This window comes from Oryx dammah, unplaced genomic scaffold (assembly GCF_014754425.2).
Source record: "Oryx dammah isolate SB20612 unplaced genomic scaffold, SCBI_Odam_1.1 HiC_scaffold_9, whole genome shotgun sequence".
Classification (NCBI taxonomy): Eukaryota; Metazoa; Chordata; class Mammalia; order Artiodactyla; family Bovidae; genus Oryx; species Oryx dammah.
In genome coordinates, this window is record NW_024070193.1 from 8,383,421 (window position 1) to 8,409,741 (window position 26,321).

Below are 26,321 nucleotides of genomic sequence, written 5' to 3' on the forward strand. Positions count from 1 at the left end.
CAGGCAAAAACACCAGAGTGGGTTGCCATCTCCTTCTCCAACGCATGAAAGTGAAAAGTGAAAGTGAAGTCGCCTCGTCATGTCCGATTCTTCGCGACCCCATGGACTTTAAGGACACAAAAAGACTCAAAGTGAAAGGATGGAAAAAGATATTTCATGCAAATAAAAACCAAATGAAAGCAGAAATGGCTATACTTATACCAGACAAAAACTTAACAAGAGGGCTTCCCTGGAGGCTCACTGGTAAAGAATCTGCCTGGCAATGCCGGAGACATGGGTTCAATCCCTGACCCAGGAAGATCCCACATGTCACAGAGCAACTAAGCCCATGAGCCACAACTACTGAGAGTGAGCTCCAGGGCCCCTGATCTGCAACAAAAGAAGCCACCGCAGGGAGAAGGCCATGCACCACAACAAGAGCACAGCCCCTGCTCACCACAACCAGAGAGAAGCATGCGCAGCAATGCAGACCCAGCACAGCCAAAGGTAAATGAAAACAAAATCAACAAAAATACTTTTTAAAGCTGGACAAGAGACAAAAAAGGTCACTATATCTAAATATGTTAAACAAATACTAACAGATCTGAAGGGAGAAAAGGACAATACAGTAACAGCAGAGGACCTCTACACCCCACTGTCAAGGAAACAGAGATTGTTCAAACAGAAAATCAGTAAGGAAGCATTTGAATTTGAACTAAACTCCAGAACAAATGGACCCATCAGACATACATGGCACAAAATATTCCACGAAAACAGCACCGGAACACACGTTCTTCCCAAGGCACACGGAACATTCTTCAGGATAGATCCCGAGTTAGGCCAGGAAACAAGTCTTAGAAAACTAAAGAATGAAGGAGGGACTTCCCTGGTGGTCCAGTAAAGAATTCGCCTTGCATACAGGCGAGGCAGGTTTGATCCCTGGTCAGGGAACTAAGATCCCACACGCCAAGGAGCAACTAAGCCCGTGTGCCGCAACGACTGAACCTGCACCACAACTAGGCAGAGGCTGGGCGCTGCACGGAAGACCCTGCGTAACGCAACTCAGGCCTGACACAGCCAAAGAAAGAAGTCAATACCTAAACAATGAAGGGTCTCTTCTGACCACAATAATATGAAACTAGGAGTCAGTAACAGGATGAAAAATGGAAAACTCACAAATGTGGAAGGTAAGCAACAAACTCTTGAAGAACCAATAGATCAGAGAAGAAATCAAAAGAGAATTAAAAAAAAATTTTAAATCATGATACAAAAATGGAAACCAACATACCAAAACTTATGGAATGCAGCAAAAGTAGTTTTAAGAGGAAAGTTTATAATAATAAAGGTCTATGCTTAGAAAAAACAACTATCTCAAATAGACAGCCTAACTTTACACCTTAAGAACCAGAAAAAGAAGAATAAACCAGGCCTTCTACTTAGAAGGAAGGAAATAACAAAGATCAAAGTGGAAACAGTCTAGAAAGACAACAGAAAAGATGAATGAAACCAAAAGCTTGTTTTTTGAAAAGACAAAACTGACACAGCTTTAGCTAGACTCACCAAATGAGAAGATTCAATCAGAAATGAAAGCAGATATCACAGAAATAGAGGATCATAAGAGACTTCTATGAAAAATTAGATGCCAACAAAATTGACAACCAAAAAAAAATGAATAGTATCTTAGAAATATACGACCAATAGAGTTGACTCATTGGAAAAGACTTTGATGCTGGAAGGGATTGGGGGCAGGAGGAGAAGGGCACGACAGAGGATGAGATGGCTGGATGGCATCACTGACTCGATGGACATGAGTCTGAGTGAACTCTGGGAGTTGGTGATGGACAGGGAGGCCTGGTGTGCTGCGGTTCATGGGGTTGCAAAGAGTCGGACACGACTGAGCGACTGAACTGAACTGAAGACTAAATCAAGAATAGAAAATCTGAACAGCCTGATTACTAGTGAGAAGACAGAAAGTTTGAGTCACTCAGTTGTGTCCAGCTCTTTGTGACCCCGTGGACTGTAGTCCACCAGGCTCCTCTGTCCACAGAATTCTCCAGGCACCAATACTGCAGCTGGGTAGTTCCAGTTTCTGGTTTAAGACGGCAGAGTAGAAGGACATGCACTCATCTTCTGCCAGAGCACCAAAATCTCAACTAGCCGTTGAACAACTATCGACTGGCAGGACCCACCATCCTGATATCCAACATCCAAAGACAAAGAAGAAGCCATGGTGAGATGGTAGGAGGTTTGCAATCATGATGAAATCAAATCCCGTAACTGCCAGGTGGGCGGCCCACAAACTGGAGAACATCAAAGAAGTTCTCCACTGTTATGAAGGTTCTGAACCCCACATCAGCCTGCGGATCCACAAAGGGAACTGGGAGTCCCCAGGGAATCTGACCTTGAAGGCCAGTGGGATTCGATTATAGGACTTCCACAGGGCTGAGGGAAACAGACTCCAGTCTTGGAGGGCACAAACAAAATCATGTACGTACCAAGGCCCAGAGCAAAGGAGCAGTGACCCACAGGCGACTGAACCAAAGCCACCTGCTGGTGCTGGAGGGTCTCCTGTGGAGGCGTGGGTCCGCAGGGGCTCCCCACAGGGACGCGGGCACTGGCAACAGCAGTCCTGAAGATTCCCCTTGGAGTAAGCCCTCTTGGAGGTCACCATTAGCCCTACCATAGAGCCTGCAGGTCCCAGAGTTGGGTCACCTCAGGCCAAACAACAGCTAGAGAGTGCAACCCCACCCATCAGCAGATAACTGGATTAAAGCTTTACCGAGCAAAGCCTTGCCCACCAGAGCAAATCCCAGTTTTTCCCCACAGCCATTCCCTCCCATCTGGAAGGTTACTCAAGCTCTTGACCCTCCTCCATCAGAAGGCAGACAGAAGAAGCAAGAAGAGCCACAATCCCACAGCAGCTAGAACAAAAACCATATTACAGCAAGGGAATCAGGGTGAAAAAGCAGATAGTTATGTCCCAGGGGAAGGGACAACATAAAACCGCAAAAAACAACTAAATGAAGTGGAGATAAGCAACCTTTCGGAAAAAAAATTCAGAATAATGATAGTGAAGATGATCCAGGATCCCAGGAAAACAATGGAGAAGATGTAAGAAATGTTTACCAAAGACCTAGCAGAACTAAAGAACAAACAAACAGAGATGAATAACACACTAGCAGAAATCAACAGCAGAACAGCTGAGGCAGAAGAACGGATAAATGACCTGGGGGGCAGAATGGTGGAAATCACTGCCAAAGAGCAGACTGAAAAAGATAATGGAAAAAAAAGGAAACAGCCTAAAACACACCAACATTTGCATGATAGGGGTCCCAGAAGGAGAAGAGAGAGAAAGGACCTGAGACAATATTTGAAGAGATAACAGCTGAAAAGTTCCCTAACATGGGATAGGAAATAGTTAACCAAGTCCAGGAAGTAGAGGGTCCCAGGCAGGATATACCCAAGGAGGAACACACCAAAATACATAGTAATTAAACTGACAAAAATTAAAGACAAAGATAAAATATTAAAAGCCATGAGGGAAAAATGACAACAACCTACCAGTTGATTTCTCAACAGCAACTGTACAAGCCAGAAGGGAATGGCAAGATTTATTTAAAGTGACAAAAGGGAAGAACCTGCAACCAAGAATACACTACCCAGCAAGACTCATATTCAGATTTGATGGAGAAATCAAAAGCTTTCAAGACAAGCAAAAGCTAAGAGAATTCAGCACCACCAAACCAGCTTTACGACAAATACTAAAGGAACATCTCTAGACAGAAGACAGAAGAGAAGGAAAAGACATACGGAAAATAAACCCAAAATAATTAAGAAAATGGTAATAGGACCATACATATGGATAATTACCTTAAATGTAAGTGGATTCAATGCACCAACCAAAAGACATAGACTGGCTGGGCAGATGAAAAAATGTGCATGTATGCACTTCACTTACACATCATTCTGCTTGACCACCCCCCCACCCCGGGTTGTAGGTAATTATTTTATATTGATAGGTTAATCATGTTCCTATTCTGGCCTGCAACTGCAATCACCTTTTATTTTTTGCCCGGCTATTGACTGTGAAAACTGATAAGCATCTTTTACTATTGTGATTATGTAACTATTACTCACATAATACCACTGTATCATGATTGGTCAACAGAAAAATAGAATTCTATATCACTAAAACTACCATTTAATAGAAAAAGTTGTAATCACTTTTTAAAACCCAGATGCATATTAGAATTATCTTGGAATTAAAAAAAAAAAAAATGCCCAGGCACTGCTTTTTTCCCTCTCCAAAGCTCCAGATATCTTTCTAACGAGCAGTCATGTTTAAAAAACAACTGGACTATATGATGATCTTTTACTTTTATCTAGTTTGTTTCACCTCTTTTATTTCATATTCAGTGCTCCCATTTCATTTAGTTTATATTTTACAAATTCTCCATCACTTCTTTTGTTTTTGATGTTCTTTCTCAAGCCTTTATCAAGCATAGTAGAAAAGCTTTCGTATACATAAATAATATACATTTTATATATATTTTAAAACTTATGAATTTTTGCCTAACTAAAAAATTTATGACATTTGGGGGCGGGGTGGGTGGGGAAGAATATTGGGGTGGGCAGCCATTCCCTTCTTCAGGGGATCTTCCCAAATGCAGGGATCAAAACCAGGTCTCCTGCATTGCAGGGAGATTCTTTACCATCTAAGCCGCCAGGGAAGCCAGAAGAGACCGAACTGGAAAACAAAAACCTCCCAACACACAAAAGCCCAGGACTAGACGGCTTTACTGGTGAATTCTACCAAACACATAAAGAGGACTTAATGCCAATCCGTCTCAAATTCTTCCCAAAAAATGGAAGAGGAAGGAACTTTTCCATACTCATTTTAAGAGACCAGCATTACCCCAATACCAAAGCCGGACAGGGTACACTGCGAGAAAAGAAAACTGTGGGACAATATCCCTGACAAAAAGAAAGTCAAAACTCGACAAACTCTTAGTAAACTAAATTCAGCAACACACTGAAAAGATCACACACTTCCCTGGTAGAGAATTCCCCTGGTAGTCCAGTGGTTAAGAATCTGCTTGCCAATGCTGGGGACGTGGCTTTGATCTCTGGTCCAGGAAGATCCCATGTGTCACGAAGCAACTGAGCCCACATGCTGGAACTACTGAGCCCAAGGGCTGCAGCTACTGAACACCTACACAGCCTGTGCTCCGTAATGAGAGAAGCCCCTGCAATGAGAAGCCTGCACACTCCAGTGAAGAGCAGCCCCTATTCGCTGCAACTAGGAAAAGACTGAGCACAGCAACAAAGGCCCAGCACAGCCATAAGTTAGTGAATTATTTAAAAAAGATCACACACTATGACCAAGAGGTTTTACTCTGGAATATAAAGATGGCTCAACTTGCAAATCAATAAAGGTGACACGCCACAGTCACAGAATAAAAATCCTATGATCATCAACAAATACAGAAAAAGCGTAACAAAACTCAGCATCCTTTCATGATAAGAAAAAACTCTCAACAAACTGGGAACAAAGGAATGTACCTCAACATAGTAAGGGCCATATATGACAAGCCCACAGTTAACATCATAATCAATGGTGAAAAGCTAAACATTTTTCCTCTAACAGCTAGAGCAAAACAAGGGTGTCCATTACTTTTTTTCCCCTTGGCCGTGCCATGTGGCTTGTGGGATTTCAGTTCTCTGACCAGGGCTCAAACTCAAGCCCTCATCATCAAGAGCATGGAGTCCTGACCACTGGACCACCAGGGAATTCCCATGAAGGTGAAAGTTGTGCAGTCATGTCTGACTCTTTGCCACCCCATGGACTATACAGTCCTCGGAATTCCCCAGGCCAGAATACTGGAAAGGGTAGCCTTTCCCTTCTCCAGGGATCTTCCCAACCCAGGGATCGAACCAAGGTCTCCCTCATTGCTGGCGGATTCTTTATGAGCTGAGCTACAAGGGAAATCCAAGAACTGAACCAGCGTCTCCTGCATTGCAGGCAGATTCTTTACCAAGCTATCAGGGAAGCCCTGGGAATTCCCATGGGTGCCCACTATTGCTGCTTGTATTTAACATGGGACTGGAAATCCTAGTCAAATCAATTAGGCAAGAAAATAAAATTTTAACACTCAAATTGGAAAGGAAGAAATAAAACTGTCTCTGCTTGCAGATGACATGATCATATGTCCTAAACTCCACCAAAAAAAAAAAAAAAAAATTCACACTGATAAATTCAGTATAGCTGCAGGATATAATATCAATATACAACAGTCACCTGCATTTTTATTGAGTTGGCCAAAAAGTTTCAAGCTTTTCTGTAACGCCTTACAGAAAAATCCAAAGGAACTTTTTGGCCAACCCAATAAATACTAACAACAAATTGTCAGAAAAAGAAACAAGAAAACAATCCCATGTAGAGTATCATCAAAAAGAATAAAAGACTAAAGAACAAATTTAACCAAGGAGATAAAAGACCTGTACACTGAAAACCATAAGACACTGATGAAATGAATTGAGGAAGATAGAAATAAATAGAAAAATATTCCAAGTTCATGAATTGGAAGAATATTGTTAAAATGTCCATATTATCCAAGCAATCTAGATTCAATGCAACCTCCACCAAAATTCCATTGGTGTTTTTCACAGAAACAAGAAAATAATCCTATAATTCATATGGAACCATAAAAGATCCCAAAAAGCCAAAGCAATCTTGAGAAAGAACAGTAAAAGTTACAGGCATCATATGCTATAATAATCCAACAGTATGGTACTAGCATAAAAACAGAAACACAGACCAGCGGAACGCCGCAGCTAAGTTCTGACTGAACCGTACATGTAGGGTCAACTAGTCTTTAACAAGGAACCAAGAATATACAATGGAGAACGGACAGTCTCTTCAATAAATGGTGCTTGGAAAACAGGATATCCACATACAAAAGAACAAAACTGGATCCCTATGTAAGTGGTGATCCCTTGCACCACTTACAAAAGTTAACTTAAAATAAATAGATCGAAGACTTAAGTGTAAAATCTGAAATCATAAAAATCCTAGAAGGTTACATAGAGAATACGCTCCTTGACACTGGTCCTGGCAATGCACAGGCCAAAAAAAAAGTAAAGAAAAAAAGTATTAGGTTGGCATACAGTTCATTTGGGTTTTTCTGTATCATGAGAAAACCAGAACAAACTTCTTTTTGGCCAAAACAATACTACATTAAAGTACAAGGCTCTACACAGCAAAGGAAACAATCAATAAAATGCATAGACAATATATGGACTGGGAGAAAACATTTGCAAACCATATATTTGATGAGGGATTAATATCCAAACACATACCACTCGAGAGCAAAAGAAAAAACAAAATAACTTTTGATTAAGATATGGGTAAAGGACCAGAACAGATATTTTTCCAAAGAAGACAAACAAATGGTACATGAACAGATGCTCAACATCATTAATCAGAGATATACAAATCAAAACCACAATAAGACATCATCTCACACTATTAGGATGATTTCAATAAAGAAGACAATATATGCTGGCAAGGATGTGGAGAAAAGGGGATTCTTGTACACTGCTGGTGGAACTGTAAATTGATACAGCCATTATGGAAATTTCCCCCAAATTTAAAAACCAAACTACCATTTCTTCAGTACGGAGTCCTGGGAAAACTGGACAGCTACATGTAAATGAATGAAATTGGAACACTCCCTGACACTATACACAAAAAATAAACTCAAAATGGATTAAAGACCTGTATGTAAGGCTGGATATTATAAGACTCTTAGAGGAAAACATTGGCAGAAGACTGACATAAATTGCAGCAAGATCTTTTTTGATCCACCTCCTAGGGTAAGGAAAACAAATATAAACAAATGGAACCTAAATTAAAAGGCTTTTGCACAGCAAAAGAAACCATAAACAAAAGGACAACCCTCAGAACGGGAGAAATATTTTCAAGTGAAGTAACCAAGAAGGGATCAACCTCTAAAATATATTAACAGCTCATGAAGTTCAGTATCAAAAGACAACCCAGTCAAAAGGTGGGCAGAAGCTCGGGCTTCCCTGGTGGTTGAGTGGTGAAGAGCCCACCTGCCAGTGCAGAAGAATGCCACGTGCCTCAGAGCAGCTGGGCCCATGCTCCAAGCCCAGGAGACAGCGCTACCGAGCCCACAAGTTGCAACTCCTGAAACCTGCACAGCCTGGAACCCATTCTCTGCAACAAGAGAAGCCACTGCAAAGAGCAGCCCAAGCACCACAACTCGAGAGGAGCCCCACCAGCCGCAACCAGAGGGAAGCCTGCGCTGCAACCAGCAGCAAGCGGGGCCAAACACAAAGAATCTTTTTCAAGTGCGCAGAAGATCTAAATAGACATTTCTCCAAAGATGACATACAATGGCTAAAAAGCACATAAAAAGATGCTCAACATCACTAATTCTTAGAGAAATGCAATTCAAAACTATGAGGTATCACCTCAGACAGGTCAGAATGGCCATAATCAAAAAGTCTACAAACAATAAATGTTGGAGCAGGTGCACAGAAAAGGGAACTTTCCTACACTATTGGTGGGAATGTAAACGGGCATAGCCACTATGGAAAACAGTATGGAGGGTCTTTAAAAAAATAAAAGCAGAGCTACCATGTGACCCAGCAATCCCACTTCTAGGCATATATACAAAGAAAAAACCATTAGAAAAGATACATGCATCCCAGCGTTCACTGCAGCACTGTTTACAATAGCCAGGGCATGGAAGCAACCTAGAAATGCTCATCGACAGATGAATGGTTTTAGAAGATGTAGTATATATATACAATGGGATAATACTCAGCCATAAAAAATAATGAAATAATGCCATTTGCAGCAACAGGGATGGACCTATAGACTGTTCTAATGAGTGAAGTCAGACAATCAGACAATCATATGATATTGCTTATATGTGGGATCTGAAAAAGGGTACAAATGAACTTATCTACAGAACAGAGAGCTACAGATGTAGAAAACACACTTATGGTTGCCAGAGGGTAAGAGCAGGGAGATAAACTGGAGGACTGGGGTTGACATATACACACCAGTATACATAAAACAGACAGCTAATGAGGATCTACTGCAGAGCACAGGGAACTCTACTCAATACTCTGTAACAGCCTAAATATGGGGAAAGAATCTAAAAAAGAGTGGATATATGTGTAACAGATCCACTTCACTGTGGACCTGAAACTAACATAAGACTATAAAGCAACTATACTCCCAAAAAAAAAAAAAAAAAAAATCAGCCTACCATATAATCCAGCAATTCCACTTACAGGCATACATCCAAAAATACCATTTCTTGAAGAGATTATCTGCATGCCTAGGCTCAGTTCAGGATTATTCACAATAGCCAAGATACTGAAACAACCTACCTGTCCATCAGCAGATAAACAGATAAGGTAGGGTTGTGTGTATTAATATATTACTCAGTCACGAGAAAGAAGGAAATCCTGAAATTTGCAGTAACTTGGAAGAATCTAGAGCACACGATGATAAGTGAAATCAGCCAGAAAGACAAATACTGTATGATCTCCCTCCTAAGTGGAATCTAAAAAAAAAAAGTGTCAAACTCATAGCAACAGAGAGTAGAATGGTGGTCACCAGGGCCTGGGAGAGACGGAGAGATGCTGGTCAAAGGGCAGAAGCCTTCACTGATAAGATGAATAAGCTCTGGGGAATTTAACACACAGCACAGTGACCACAGTAAACAATACTGTGAGTACTTGAAAACTGCTGAAAGAAAAGACTACAAGTATTCTCACTACAAAAAAAGAAAAAAGGTAACTGAGGTGATGATGTGTTGATTAACCTGATTGTGGTATTTCACAAAATACACATATGTCAAATTACCATGTTGTATACTTCAAATAAACACAATTTTGTTAATTACACTTTAATTAAACTGACAAATGCTTGAATATTTATATACATATTTACATTTAAAAATATACAGTAAGATACAGACTTCAACTACATATTTACATCCTTCTCAACCTCAAAGCTAAAGTCAAGCCCAATGGGAACACATTAAAAGACTTCCCACTATTAAGTCAGAGGCCAAACAAAGCTATGTTCCTCACCACCAGTATTTACTACTGTTGTGGAGGTACCACCAATCACAAAAAGACAACAGAAGGAAAACACAGGTATACAACCAGAGGAAAAATTTCCTTGTGGATAATATTATACACCTAAAAAATCCAAGAGAAGCAACTGAAGACCTAGCATAATTAATTAAAAATCAGGTAAGATGATGAAAATTAATGGATACAAATCAACACTTCCACACGCATCATCATCAAGTCGGTAGAAGGGAAAATGCTTCAGGATCAAAAGCGAACAAGAAAGCCCTGAGAATACACTCGGCATAAAACCCAAGTGTGTTAAGAAATCCATCAGAACGAACCAGACTCAAAGAGAAAGGCATGTGATCTCAATAGGGAAGATCCATCAGCAAAGTGCCACTTTCTTACACTCACCTAAAACTGTAATTCAGTCCCAATAAAAACAAACAGGGCTTTTAACGAACAAACTTGTCTTAAAGTTCATATAGAAAAACAAAACACAGCAAAGAAAGTTGTGAAAAATAAAGATAATGAATTAGAATGTACTTTACCAAACACTGAAATATGCTATAAAACTAGGGTAACTAAAAAAATACAATACCAACACATTAAAACATGGATTAATATCTACAATTGAAAGTACAGAAATAGACCCAATATACATGATATGTGGCAAAGTATATCATACATAGTAAATGATAAAGGATATTTAAAGAAGTGGGGAAAAGATGAATTGTTCAGTAAAAGGTATTTCAACAAATGAGCAGCCAATTGGGAAAAATTAAGTTGGACCCACACTTCATACCAAAAAAATTCCAAATGGATAATGACTAAAAGGTAAAAAAGGAAACATAAAAAGTACTTTAAGAAACCACAGGATAATTTTTCATACACTTCTACCAGGGAAAATCTTTCTATGTATGACAGAGAACCCAGAAGCCTTAAAAAGTCAATTAAAAATCAATTTTTTTCATGCCAAAACCATCCTAAGTATCAATAAAAAATATTTTTAAATCTATAAAAATATAACTGCAATTCCTATCACTGACAAGGTGCAAAGTTTCTTTCTATATAATTTTTTTTTACGAAATTAAGACACACTAAAGCCCAGCAGAAAAACAGGCCAAGGATACAAACTGACTTCACAGAAAACGGAAATGGCCCTTAAACCTTAGATTAACTTTTCTACAGGATGAACTAAGAAGTTTTGGAGGAAAAAAATCTAGTTTTTTTTTACCTAACAAACTGGCAAAGATCAGGACTTCCTGGTGATTCAGCAGTTAAAAATCTGCCTTGCAATGCAGGGGACACGGGTTTGATCCCTGGTCCAGAAGCTAGACCCCACAGGACTCAGAGCAACTAAGGCCGCGAGTCACAGCCACTGAGCCACAACCAGAGAGGCCATATGATGCAACAAAGAGCCCCCGTGCTGCAACTAAGACTTGACACGGCCAAATAAATAAATTTAAAAACAAACCAAAAAATTGGCAAAGTCCAAACTGTGAGATACCACAGTGTTGGTGAAGGTGTGCCACACTGGCTGGGGGCTTAAGTGGACAAAACCTCTACGGAGGTTTAACTTGTAAGAACTAGCAAAACCACAGAAGCACATACTCACCAGCACCACCGCCCAGCACTCCTGCCTCAGGTAAGTGAATGGACACATGCCCGTGGCCACGCGTGGACTGATGCATACAGAACGCGCCTCAGCAGTGTCTGCATTAGCAAAATGTAAAACACCTTACATATCCATCCACAGAGCGCTGGCTAAATAAAAGCACATCCTGACAATGGAATATTCTCCAGCTGTAAAAGACAATAAAAAGCTCTTTCATATTGAGAATGATCTATCACAAACAGAGAAAAGAGCAAGTGCGCTACTTTTCATGTAAAAGAAAGGAGCTCTCTGTGTATTCGTCTGTATTATGCACAGAAGAGGCCTGAACAGACACTCGAGAACTTGTAACTCTGGCTGCCTCTGGGAGAAGGATCTGGTGGCCAGGGGCAAGATGGAAGGGAAACATTCTGGTGTATACCGTGTTGCACCTTTTAAATTTTGTGCTCTGTGAATACAGTACTGCCCTGGAAAGCTAAAATTAAAAAAAAAAAAAACAAAAACTGAAAGCCTCCTTCTAGGAGCAGCAGCCTTCTACTCTGAGCTTCTGTAACTGTATTTCCACTTGGCCCTGTGTTTACTCTGACTTTCCCAGCCTCCACTGACTGACTGCAGTCCCTCCTGGGAGGTCACGGCTGAATCACCTCTGTGTTCCCTAGAGTGGTCAGCACTGCATTTGGTGCCGAGAGGAAAGTCACTATAGGTCTGTTCACTGTGTTAAACTAGTCTACTGGTGCAAAGAATTCATCTTTGGAGGGCAAGTTGATTTGCAAAGTGGATCAATGATCAAGACAGGAAATTCTGCTTCTCTGAGCATTAAAATTACCCAAATAAGCTGAAGGATTTTCAGCAGACTTAAATTAACTGTACTGAAAAAAGAAAGGAGTTTCAGTTAATGAATGAAAGCTGATTTCAAAGAATTTGAAGCCTGAAGACATCATATTCAAGAGGATGACTATTGCCACAATTAGGATAATTGTTGGGATGGCACAGCAATACTCGTATTGAAGGAAGACTAAATTAAACGGTTGTGATGATCATCGCAAATAACCACTGCAGGATGCTGACCCCTCTGCACATTCAGCGTTAACAGATACATTGACGACTTTCTTCCACAATGCCAGCAACCTACATTTTCATTCCCTCTTGACGTGGTCAGCAATGACTAACAAATGGATTGAACTGACTGCTAAGAACATGGGCAAAGAATCTGTTTTAAAGCTAGAAACAACGCAGGAGTTCAGTGAGGCAGCCCTGTCATTTCGTAAGACTGCTGGCCCAGAGGTAGGGTGCCCTCAGCCTTGGTCTCAGAAGCTCGGCCAGGACCAGACTCCTGCTCTCAGCCACACATGGGTATGTCCAGACCTCACGGAACGGAAGCCTCTTGCCTGTGGCTTCCTGAGAGAAGTGTGTTCTTCTGGAAAGTACCACGCTTCTTGAGAGTTTTCTCAAAAGTGAAGGTGTGATGAGTCTAGATTTTATTACTGTCTCAAGAGCTTTTAATATAAACACCACATGGAACATGGTTCTATTCCAAACACAAAGCATGCAGAAGACCTGTTAGTGAGGGAGCGAGTGCCGAAGAGAGCCAACAGACGAGAGGGACACCTGGTCAAAGTTTTTTCGGCAACTGGTGCTGGGAAAACATGACAGTCCCACGCAAAAAAGTTCAAGTGGACCCTTATATCATATGCAAAAACTAACTCAAAATCGATCAAAGACCTAAATAAACAAAGAACCAGAACTAATAACACTCTTAAAAACATAGGGGTAAAACCTTCATGAAACCGATTCTGAAAGGATTTTGTGGATGTAACACCAAAAGCACAGGAAAAAAAAACAACAGATAACAAAATCATTTTTGTACATCAAAGAAAACTATCAACAGAGTGAAAGAACAACCCACAGAATAGAAGAATATATTTGCAAATTATATATCTAGGAAGAGATTAATATCCAGAATATAGAAAGAACTGCCACAACTCAGCAACAACAAAAAACTCGATTCAAAAATGGGTAAGTAGGGACTTCCCTAGGGGTCCAAAGGACTCTGTGCTTCCAATGCAACGGGCACAGGTTTGATCCCTCGTCAGGGAACTAAGATCCCATGTGCCCGCTGCATGGCCAAAAAAAAAGAAAAAAAAAAGAGCAAAGGACTTGAATACATGCATTGAATATAAATGGTCAAAAACGTCAAAAAGCACATAAAACTGCTCAACATCACTAATCATTACAGAAACAGAAGTCAAAGCCATAATGAGATATCACTTCACACCCAATAGGTCGGCCCTTATTTCTTAGAAAAAGAAAACTAACACGTGTCAGGACACATGACTGTGCTTGCAATTCATCTAAAAACTAAGACATATTATTTGAGAGCATGTAATGTATTAAGGAATTTGGAAGGAAATCGCTGCATTACTTTATATGCAACATACACTGTATGTATGTTCTGTGTATGTAGAATCAATGCACGAATTCTTCTCAGTCTGGTTCTGGGAGTTATATGAATGCACAATTATTAAAGTACCCCCCCACAAAATAAAAGGGACTCCCCTAGCAGTCTAGTGGTTAAGACTGCGCTTCCAATGCAGGGATGCAGGTTCGATCCCAGGCTGAGGAACTAAGATCCCACATGCTGTGTGGCGTAGCCAAGAAAAAAGTATCAGTAAGGATGAGAGGTAACTAAGTGATACATCACAATGGATCACTACTCTCTGGTTCTGTGTATATTTCAATTCAATGATAATAAACATTAATAAGCAGAGAAGTCCTTTGGAATGTACAAGGCTTTTTCAGAATGTACCCCTTTACAAAATTTAGCAGCAATGAATACACAAGGATCAAAGATCTGAACTTAAGACTATAAAAACTCTTAAAAGAAAACAGAGGGCAAAGATTCACATTAGATTTGGCAATTCCTTGGTATAGCACCAAAGGCACAGGGAACAAATGAAACATAAACAGACTGAACTTCATAAAAATTTTTAAATTGTGTGCATCAAAAGAAACTATCAACAGAGAACTTCCTGGGATCCAATGGCTACGGCTCTGATACTCACTTCCGAGGCCCCAGATTCAACTCCTCGTTGGGGAACTTTTATCCCATAAGTTGTGCAGCATGGACCAAAAACACAAAAATACTGTCAACAGGGTAAAAAGGCAACCCACAGAATGGGAGAAAATATTTACAAATCATATATCTGATAAAGGATTAATATCTAGAATATAAAAAAAAGTCCTAAAACTCAAGAACAACAGAAAAATCAGATACAAAGTTAAAAGTTTAAAAACAAATAAATAAAAAAATTTAAAAAGTGATCTGATTAAAAAATGGGCAAAGGGCTTGAATAGACATTTCCCCAAAGAAGATATACAAATGGCTAATAAAAGCCTGAAAACATGCTCAACATACTGATCACTAGGGAAATGCAAACTGAAATTACAATGAGTCAATAGCAACCATGGAAAACACTTCAGAAATATTAACAGAACTTGCTCTGAACCCGGGACAGTGCTAGTGCTACAGCTGCTGGGATTAAAAATACAAAAACAAAACCCCACCACTGAACCGTGTCAATCCAGACTCCTGCCCATTTATAAACATTTAGGAAGGCAGGATTTAGCAACGTGAAGTGAAGCAGGGGGCTAGTAATTTGAGACAATATACAATCAATACTGGGCTTCCCCAGCGGCTGAGGTAAAGAATCAGCCTGCAATGCAGGAACCACAGGAGCCCCGGGTTCTATCCCTGGGTGGGGAAGATCCCCTGGAGGAGGGCATGGCAACTCACTCCAGTATTCTTGCCTAGAAAATCCCATGGACAGAGGAGCATGGCGGGCTACATACAGTCCATAGGGTCACAAAGAGTTGGACACACTGAAGAGACTTAGCACACACACACAATCGATACTAGGTTGTGGGTTCAGAATGCAGACTCATAATTTCTTTCTTCGTGAATTAAAGCAGATGCCAGTATTCTTAGATAAATATTGCTGCGACCTTACATCAGTTAGACATCTCCTCTGTTGTCTCTTTTCATCCATTTTAGAAACTGTATAAGCACAAATTTAGGGCAGTCTTTGCTATTTTTTTTTAATTTATTTATTTTAATTGGAGGCTAATTACTTTACAATATTGTAGTGGGTTTTGCCATACATTGACATGAATCAGCCGTGGGTGTACATGTGAGTATTTACCATTTAAATTATGAATATTTTTAAAAGGTTTTAAGGTCAAATTGAGTACATGAACTTCAAAACTATTTTTTTTAATGGTCAATTCTGTGATTATTACATTTAATTGTTAAACTGCTTATGCTATAATAAATTTTAAAGTACACATGTAAAATGAGATTTAGAAATGCTGCTCTCTTCTAGGCTCATATCTTCTAGAGTACACTTTCACTTCTGCCTTAGTTACTGAAGATATCTTTCTGAATCAGTGTATGATGCTGTCAATGGATCCTATCTCAAGTCATAAGTCTTCATTTGCAAACATTAAGAAAGTTACTCTTAATCTGAATACTGATCAAGGGATAAATTTTAATTGTAATATTTGTTAAATGCTGGCCTATATTATGGAAAATGTTTTTTCAAGAAATCATTTTAAGTGTATAGATGAGTGTTTACAGGTAAAATAAGCTGCCCATGACAGATATGAATATGTTTGAGTTTTATAGGATATTACAAATTAACAACAGAAAAAATATTTAATTTATGCAACAGATATGTTCACAGAAATTTGCAGGACTTACAAAGAATTGATATTTGAGAAAAGCTTTGGTTCACTTACACTACATATACTTTCAGAGCATTAGGTACCTTGTACTTTAAACCTGTGACAAACTGACAAATTTTTAAAGGGGAAATATTACTGTAAAATGAACAATTACGTATTTCTAAAGACTGTACTGCTGCAAATTTGATCGGTAAAGCTCTTTATTTAGAGTTTTGAAGAAATATTCTCTCTTCAATTAAACATTTTCATACTGGAATGATGTAAGTTAAAGTGATAAAGAGTATTATTAAAATAAATATTTATATATAATGAAAGAAAATTGTTCTTAAAATGTATTCTCAGTGAATAGTTGAGATCTGTACTATGCAACCATTTTCTATGTTGATTTTAAGTGATCTTTTAGGAAATTTGTTCACCAAAAAAATATTTTAAAAAACTACAAAAGAGATAATCACCTCATAGGCATTCCAATGGCTACTATCAAGAAAACAACAAGCGTTAGCAAGGATGTGGAGAAACTGGAACCTTTGTGCATGGCTGGCAAGGATGTAAAATGGTACAGCCTCTGGGGAAAACAGTCTGATGGTTCCCAAAAAATGAATCATAGAATTACCATACAATCCAGCAATTCCACTTCCATACTGGCCCAAGAGAAGAGAAAGCAAGGACTTGAACTAATATTTGCATACCCACGTTATTAGCAGCATCACTCACAACAGCCAGAAGGTGGAAACAATAAAAATTTCTATCAACAGCTGAATGGATAACCAAATGAGGTATATACACAGAGTATTATTCAGCTTTAAAAAGGAAGTAATTCTGACCCATGCTACAACATGAGAATATTATGCTACACGAAACACACCAGTCACAAAGAGAGTAACAGGGTATAATTCCATTTACATGATATACTTAGTCAAAATCATAGTTATATAAAGTATTTAGGATGGTTACTGCCAGGTACTTGGGAGAGGAGAAAATGAGTTACTACTTAATGGATATAGTTTCAGTTTTGCAAAATGAAGAGAGATACAGAGAGAATGGGCTTCCTTGGTAGATCAGCTGGTAAAGAACCTGCCAGCAATGCAGAAGGTCCCGGTTCGCTTCCTAGCTCAGGGAGCTCCCCTGGAGAAGGGATGGGCTATCCACGCCAGCGTTCTTGGTCTTCCCTGGTGGCTCAGACAGTAAAGAATCTGCCCACAGTGAGAGAGACCTGGCTTCGATCCCTGGGCTGGGAAGATTCCCTGGAGGAGGGCATGGCAAACCACTTCAGTATTCTTGCCTGCAGAATCCCAAGGACAGAGGAGCCAGGTGGGCTACAGTTCATGGCATCGCAGTCAGACACGACTATCCACAGCACAGAAAGAATGGTGGTAATGTTGCAAAAATTTCTAAATGTTTTTTAATATCACTGGACTGTACACTTAAAATGGTTAATATGGAACCTGGAACAACAAAAAACAATGAGGAAACGGCAGGGGGCAAGCAAAAGCAGGGTTCAGAGGGATTCAAGTGTACAAAAAAAAATGAAAGGATACAGGATAGCAAGACAGATTTGGAGACAAGAATGTAATCACTGTAATGTTTAGAAAAGACATGAAATGTGTTTTTTATGGTAAAATTTGAGAGAAGGAGCAAAATGTCTAGCCATTAAAAAGAAAAAAAGAAACCACAATGTTATAAGCCAGAAGAGCACACAAGCCAGGGACTCTGAATATAAATGAGACTGTGCGCTCCCTAGGGAGCAAGGCAAAGAGAGAACCATTCTGACACAGTTCACAGTATGGCTTAAACAAAATCAAACCAATGGTTCAGAAGAGGCATGACCACTCCCAGGCACTGGACCTGAAGGAAATTTCTATTTGGACTCACAGATTTTCTTGGAGGCTTCTTATACAGCTCTTAACACAAGCTGATGGGGCAGTGCGAAGCAGAAGGAGGCCAGAAATATGCTGCTAATGATCCAGTTTCATTCAAAGACAAAACCCTGCCTGGAACAGGTGCACCGAAGCATGTGCCAGAACAATCCCATGGACATTCTTTACCACAGCTGAGTTCAGGATAGCTTTTGAGGGGGTGAAGAAGTCAAGTTTATCCTCCTGACCAGAATATGAGATGCGACATTCTCTGCTGCCTGCTGAAGGCAGGTCTTGATATTCCTAACAGTCACTGTTGCTAGGCGGACAACTGAGAATGAATGTTAAACCCAACCAGGGCTCATGCCTGAAAGATGAGAACTAACCGCTCCCTGAAGCTGGGACAGCACAGGGCTTCCCTGGTGGCTCAATGGGTAAGAATCCACTTGTCAGCGCGGGAGACACGGGTTCAGTCCATGGTCTGGGAAGATCCCATGGGCCGTGGAGCAACTAGGCCTGTGCACTGCAACTGCTGGGCCTGTCCTCTGCAGCCCAAGAGGCTCAACTGCTGAGCCCATGTGTCACAACTACTCAAGCCTGGCTAGCCTAGACCTGTGCTCAGCGACAAGAGAAGCCACCACACTGAAAAGCCCGCACGTGGCAGCTGGAGAGTAGCCCTCACTCACTGCAACGAGAGGATCCAACACAGCCAAAAATAAATGAATAAATCAATTTATTTAAAAAATTTTTCCATCCAAGTGGCCTCTTACAAAAAAAAAGATAAGGCAGCATAAACACTACCTGGCAGAGGGAAGAAGGGGTGGATGTGCCAGCCTGGGGCAGATTATAAGAGTGGGGAGCTACTGAAGATTGTAGAGAAAGAGAGACCATGATTGAAGACTCTGTGAGTGACAGCGCAGTCTTCTGAAAGGTGCAAACAAAGCCCAGAGCCACACGCAGCAGGGTGGACTGGACAAGGCTGCTCAAAGTGAAAGCTACCGAAAAACATCAAAATAAATGAGAGCCCATGTTTTTAAAAAAAAAAACACAAAAATGTTCTAGAACAGTTTTATATATGAAAAAAATGTTCACACAGAAAATGGATACAGAACAGTATGAACCCATTACACAGAGAAAGAAAAGAAGGATGAGCAAGAAAGAAGCCAGAGAAGAGCCCTACAGGTGGTCGCCACTGGGGTTACGGACAACGCAAATTCTGTGCGCGCACATGGGTGAGCTTACCAGTTTTTAAGAAGATGAGTGATTCGGTTTAAAAGACAACTCTAGTTCCTCAACTTAGAAACTGCAGGGAAAGCAGAAACAGCACTACAGTTGAGAACATAATTATGACATTATCTACAAATAAAAAGGAAATTGACTAAAAACAGCAGCCAGAGACGCACAGATCTTCCTCAGTTTACAGAGGAGTTACACCCTGATGTGTGTGTGTGTGTGTCTGTGTGTCTGTGTGTGTGTCTGTGTGTGTGTTAGCCGCTCAGTTGTGTCCGACTCTCGGAAACTCCATGACTGTACCCTGTCAGGCTCCCCCGTCCCTGGGATTCTCCAGGCAAGAGCACTGGAGTGGGCTGCCATGCCCTCCTCCACGTACGTGCTGATAAACCCATCCTAAGCTGAAAACACTGTAATGCCGAAATTGCGTTTGCTACACCTAGCCTGCTGAACGTCATCACTTAGCCTAGCCTACCTTAGATGTGCTCAGATCACTGACATTAAAGTTGAGCAAAATCATCTAACCCAAGGCCTATTTTATAATAGTGTTGAATATCTCATGTAACTTATTGAATACCATACTGAAAAATACCAAAATGGAAAAATGGTTGTCTGAATACAGAATGGCTCTAACTGTATTAGTTGGTCACCCTCATGAGGACATGTCTGACTGGGAGCTGTGGCTCAATGCCGCTGTCCAGCATCACGAGAGTGTTGCTGTCACCATATCAGAGCCCTGAAAAGATGTTAAAAATTCAAAATTTGGAGCATGGTTTCTACTGAATATGAGATTGCTTTGGCACCATCATATCGCTGAAAAATGGTAAGTTGAGTCATCATTAATTCGGAGGACTGCCCGAGCTTGGCCAAACTGTAAGGCGATGCTGATGAGATTCCAAGTGAATCATGAAAACACTGACCTCGTGCTCTGGTTTTAGAGCCAGGGCTCTCAAACTGTGGTTCCCTCAGGCAGCAGTGGCTCAGCAGTAAAGAATCCGCCTGCAATGCAGGAGACACAGGAGAAGCAAGTTCAATCTCTGGGTCAGGAAGATCCACTGAAGACGGACATGGCCACCCACTCCAGTATTCTTGCCTGGAGAATCCCCTGGACAGAGGAGCCTGGCAGGCTACAGTCCACGGGGTCACCAGAGTCAGACACGACTTATCAACTAAGCATGCAAGGCAGCAGTAGCAGCACCTAGTAACTTGTCTGAATTTCAAATTCCAGGGTCTACCTCTGACCTACAGATTCTGGAGGTGAGGTTAAAACAACTCCTCCAGGTAATTTCAACTCACACTTAAGTTTGAGAACCTAGGTATGAAGTAATACTGTCTCATCTGGATAATATCAGCTTATATAATTAGGAAACTACATTTCTTGCTCAAAACCCATTCTGTTATTTTAACCTAAACTCCCGAGGAACACTAATCTATTCAATTGTGAAATAAGCTGGAAGATGACAAAGGTATTTTTTAATTAGATACAATTCTGAAACCACTCATTCTGAAATAATGTACTAACCACTGCAGTGGAATGAACTAAAGAATCTAGTTTATAAAAAGTGATAAGGAATCAACATGTTTAGAATTTCAACATTTAGATGATTTGAAAATATTCTAAGGTTGCAGAATACCACAACTACAACTATTACAAATGCCATATTTGGGTACACTGATTAGTCTCTTGGGCTTCAAACTCAATTAAGTTGTTTGAAATAGAAGAAGTTCTGCTGCTACAATGTTGGTCGGAATGCAAACTGATACAGCCAATGAGGGGAACAGTATGAAGGTTCCTTAAAAACTAAAAACAGAACTACCATGTGAACCTGCAATCCCACTCCTGGGCACACATCCAGAGGAAAACATAATCTAAGAGTATGCAGGCACCCGTGTCCACTGCAGCACTGCTTACAGCAGCCAGGATGGGGGAGCAGCCTCAATGTCCACCAAGACGGAATGGACAAAGATGCGGCACATATATGCAACGGAATATCACTCAGCCGGGAAGAAGAATGGAATAACGGCATTTGCCGCAACACACGTGGACCTAGAGAGTGAACTGAGCGAAGTGAGTCACGCAGAGAAGGAGAAATACCTTACAACATCCCTTACATGTGGAATCTAAAAAGAAATGATACAGATGAATTTTCTTACAAAACAGAAAATGACCTTATGGTTGCCAGGGGGAAGGGAAAGTTAGGGACTTTGGGAGGGCCATGTACACACCACTCTATTTAGAAGAGATAACAGACAAAGACCTACTACATAGCGCATAGGATTCTCCTCAGTGTTACAGTACGTGACAACCTGAATGGGAGTAGGGTTGGGGAGAGAATGGATACATATATATGTATGGCCAGTCCCTCTGCTGCTCACCTGAAACTACCACAATATTGTTACTTGGCGATACTCCAATATAAAATTAAAAAGTTAAACTCTGAAAAAAAACAGAAAAGGTTCAACAAAATTTTAACTTCCTTTTTTTTTTTTTTTGCCACACCACACAGCTTGTGGTACCTTAGTTTCCTGACCAGGAATTGAACCCAGGCCCTCATCAATGAAAGCACAGGGCCCTAACCTCTGGATAGCCAGGGAATTACCAAAACTTAACTTCTAAAGGGCTATATCAGTCACTATAGCTTCAAACGTAAAGAGTACTACTATATTTGCAACATAAAGGCTACTGAAAAACCAAATCTTTGACACTCAGAATACAATTTCTAAAAGAATTTATCATTGGTCATTAATACGAAATACCCTGATTATGTAGAATTACACTGAACTTCACTAGATTTCCAGCTTAGGAACAAACGGTTAGCATGACACTTTACATATTTTATGAATTCAGAAAATGCTGAGTATTAAATAAACCAGGGGGTTCTTAATGTTTTTATGAACTCCCAGCAACGAAAACTCAAGTACATATCCCCAATATGTGTGATCATATCCCCAGTTTTTGTGTAAAAATTATATGTATGTACTACTGTGATCAAGATTGCCAGGAGAAATATCAATAACTTCAGATATGCAGATGACACCACCCTTATGGCAGAAAGTGAAGAACTAAAGAGCCTCTTGATGAAAGTGCAAGAGGGGAGTGAAAAAGTTGGCTTAAAGCTCAACATTCAGAAAACTAAGAGCCATCACTTCATGGCAAACAGATGGGGAAACAGTAGCTGACTTTATTTTTTTGGACTCCAAAATCACTGCAGATGGTGGTTGCAGCCATGAAATTAAAAGACTCTTACTCCTTGGAAGAAAAGTTATGACCAACCTAGACAGCATATTAAAAAGCAGAGACATTACTTTGCCAACAAAGAAAGGTCTGTTTAGTCAAGGCTATGGTTTTTCCAGTGGTTATGTATGGATGTAAGAGTTGGACTAAAAAGAAAGCTGAGTGCCAAAGAATTGATGTCTTTGAACTGTGGTGTTGGAGAAGACTCTTGAGAGTCCCTTGGACTGCAAGGACATCCAACCAGTCCATCCTAAAGGAGATCAGTCCTGGGGGTTCATTGGAAGGACTGATGTTGAAGCTGAAACTCCAATACTTTGGCCACCTGATGCAAAGAGCTGTCTCATTTGTAAAGACCCTGATGCTGGGAAAGATTGAGTGCAGGAGGAGAAGGGGACAATGGAGGATGAGATGGTTGGATGTAATCACCAACTCAATGGACATGGGTTTGGGTAGACTCTGGGAGTTGGTGATGGACAGGGAGGCCTGGCATGCTGTGGTTCATGGGGTCGCAAAAAGCTGGACATGACTGAGTGACTGAACTACTGTGATAATACCAACTGTACTTATAAAATACAAAATAAAATTTAAATAAGGCTGAAATAAAAAGACTGGCTTTATTTTTTTTTCCTGAGACCCGTGTGGCCCCGTGATGCATACACACACCCGCTTTGGACTCTACTGCAAAGTGTGCACAGCCCAGCAACCCTGCAAGCTGTGTCCCAGACCACTCAAGGGAGAAGCTATGGAATACAGAGGTAAAATGAATATCTTTCCTGTTGAGTTGGATCATCCCTGACTCAAGTCTGCGACTCTGGGCTCCTCCCTTCACCCCAACGTCATCTTCTGCTACCTCTCATTTGGTGGGTAGTGGAGAAGACTGTGAAGCCAGCAGATGCAAGAACAGCATAAAAGCATGGACTCTGTTTTCAGACAAACTTGGATTTGCAACTGGGCTCGGCTTCTAACTCACCGGGTTACCCAGGGCCAGTCAGATAACGTTTCTAAAACTAATGAGTAAAGAGGGTGATAACAGGGTCATCTCTCCTGGTTATTATGATGGTTAAGAGAGATAGGCTGCCATGAGAGCACTCAGCAGAGAATCTAGATAGCCCAAGTGCTCAATAAAATATCTTACCCAGAATTATTACTTCAGGAGGCAAAAGAAGTCACCTGGACTTTGTTTCAGCAGCCAACTCAAGAAGGGAATATGTTACTGTGGAAGGCCTCCCTTGGGGCTCGGCTGGTAAAGAATCCGCCTGCAATGTGGGAGACCTAGGTTGGATTCCTGGGTTGGGAAGATCCCCTGGAGAAGTGAACGGCTACCCACTGCAGTGTTCTGGCCTGGAGAATTCCATGGACTGGATCGTCCATGGGTCGCAAAGAGTCGGGCACGACTGAGCAGCTTTCACTTCTACACTTCTGTGGAAGTAGTAGGTAGTGCAGTCGGGCAGACTTGGTTTGAAGGTCTGATCCCCAGTGACAAGCTGGGTGACCCTGCCAACTCTGTTTCTCTCTGAGGGGGGAGTCTTCTTATCCGCTCAATGGGAGTGTTGATACAAACTCTACATGAAGTGCCTGTCAGAGCCAGTAAAACTAACACTCTCTCTCTTTGTCGCTAAATCATGTCTGACTCTTGTGACCACATGGACTGTAGCCTGCCAGGCTCCTCTGACAATGGGATTCTCCAGGCAAGAGGGACACGTTCAAGTACACGCTAAGAGTAAGCATCCTCTAACGTCTACCATCAAATGTTAATAAATGCCTATGTACCAAACCCCACAGGGATGGCTCATTTCCCAACCGGACAGGTGACTTCATAACTGCTTGAATTCTTCAAGCAATTCACAATCTTCATCCTCCACTGTCATAAACTAGGAGCAGTCGAGTTTTCATACCCACTTCCGGACAGTAAAGGAATCTGGATGAGGGGGCAGGGTGGGGGTGGGGAAGACCTAAACCAGTAATGACACAGCACATGGAGACCACCGCATGGAGACCACCCGGAGAGGTGCTGTTTTTGCCACAACAGCAAAAGAAAAGCAGGGTCTCTCAAACACCAGAGGAATTCATAATCAATGAGGATTACTTCAGCTTCAACAAACCACCGAAAGAATGACTGTAGAGATATAGTAATACACATTTTGTATTTTTTTACATCGCGTGTCCCCCACAGGAAATGCTGCAAAATGTGTGAGACACCTAAAACTCTCATCAACATAAAATTATAGATACAAGTCGACAATTAGAGGAACACCTGAAAATACACCCAACCGGACACCCTTGCCCCTGACTCCCTTACAAAAGCTTCAGTTTTTAGCTCGATGCCCTAAGATGGCAGCACCCCCATAAGGACACTGCATAACCCAACTTCACAAACGTTGGGTCAGAAGCACACTCAAAGCTAGCGTCGTGAAAGAAACCTTTACTAAGTCCTCTTCACAAAATGTGTTGCAAAATCCCCAGAGGGAGTTTAGTCACCCAGCTCTATCACCACAGAAGGTGCGGGCAGCGAGTGAGACGACTGGGGAAAGTCACCACGGCCAAGAGCACGTCCATCTGCACAACCATCCTGACTTCAGGCTCCTGCACGCCACACTGGGGCGATAAGCCCACCCACAGTATAAACAGAGGCAGCAGTAGTGAGCACGCTGATTGGTGAGGGAGAACCAGACACCAGGCAGAGCCCAGGAAGCAGCTAGCTACGTGTTGCCTCTCCAGCAGATCACGCAGGACAGACAGGTGCGGGCAGCGTGCTCTCCCCTCCCCGCAACACGCAGACAGTCCAAAAGCAGGTTCTAGAACCGGCAGCTCCCCGAGGCACGGCGGGGCCCCGGGGGCGCAACAGCGCGACCCCCTGTCAGGCCAGCGGTCGCCGGGGGGGCGAGGAGGAGGGCGGCGGGCGCGCGCGGTGGGCCCGGCCGGGGGCGCGGCCGCGGTGAGGGTGGGGTCGCGGCAAGCCGGGCCCCTCTCCGGCCGCGGTCTCCCGGCACGGCCCTCGCGGCTGCTGGACAGCGCCCACGCCCGCGCGCCCGCGGCCCCCATCCCGGAACCCCGCGGGCCGCGCAGCGTGAGGCCCGGGCCGGCCGGCGGACGCTGAGGGGACGCGCGCGGAGGTACCTGTGGCGGCAACAGCTTCTCGGCGGCGGCGGCCGCGGCGGGAGGACGGGGGCGGGGCGCGGCGTGCGCGCTCCCGGCCCGCGCGGTCCGGGGCGAGGCGCCCTCCCTCACTCCCTCCCTCCCTGTCTCTCTCTCTCCCGGCCGCCCGGCGCCGGCGCAGCTCTCCGCCCCTTCACCTCTCACCTCCTACCTTTCCCCTCCCGCTCCCGCCCCCGCCGCACTTCGCACGTGCTCCCAGCGGCGCGCACATGCGTGGTCGAGCCCTGCCGCCCGCGACTCCCGCTCGCCCCCTGGCGGACGCCGGGCCGAACGACTCCCTGGTAGGGAAGAGGTCCGGGCGGGGCCGGCGAGGCAGAGCGTCGCGCTGGGGCAGAGCCCGGAGTACAGCACCGGAGCTTTTTAACAGCAGGGTATATTAGCAAGACCACTC

The 26,321-nt window shown here is 42.2% G+C and overlaps 1 protein-coding gene across 3 annotated transcripts in view; it reads right to left on the reverse strand.

Moving 5' to 3' along the window:
- Positions 1 to 25,975, reverse strand: part of LOC120868191 (SREBF chaperone) — a 97,765-nt gene extending 71,790 nt beyond the window's left edge. For 2 of the 3 annotated variants that reach the window (XM_040246856.1, XM_040246852.1), the window contains exons 1-2: positions 25,892 to 25,969; positions 20,460 to 20,538 (exon numbers count right to left, since the gene is read on the reverse strand). The gene's annotated coding sequence lies outside the window, so the exon portion shown is untranslated. Of the gene's footprint in view, positions 1 to 20,459; positions 20,539 to 25,891 lie in introns of all 3 variants that reach the window. The other variant, XM_040246853.1, reaches the window with a different exon arrangement.
- Positions 25,976 to 26,321: the final 346 nt, after the last annotated feature.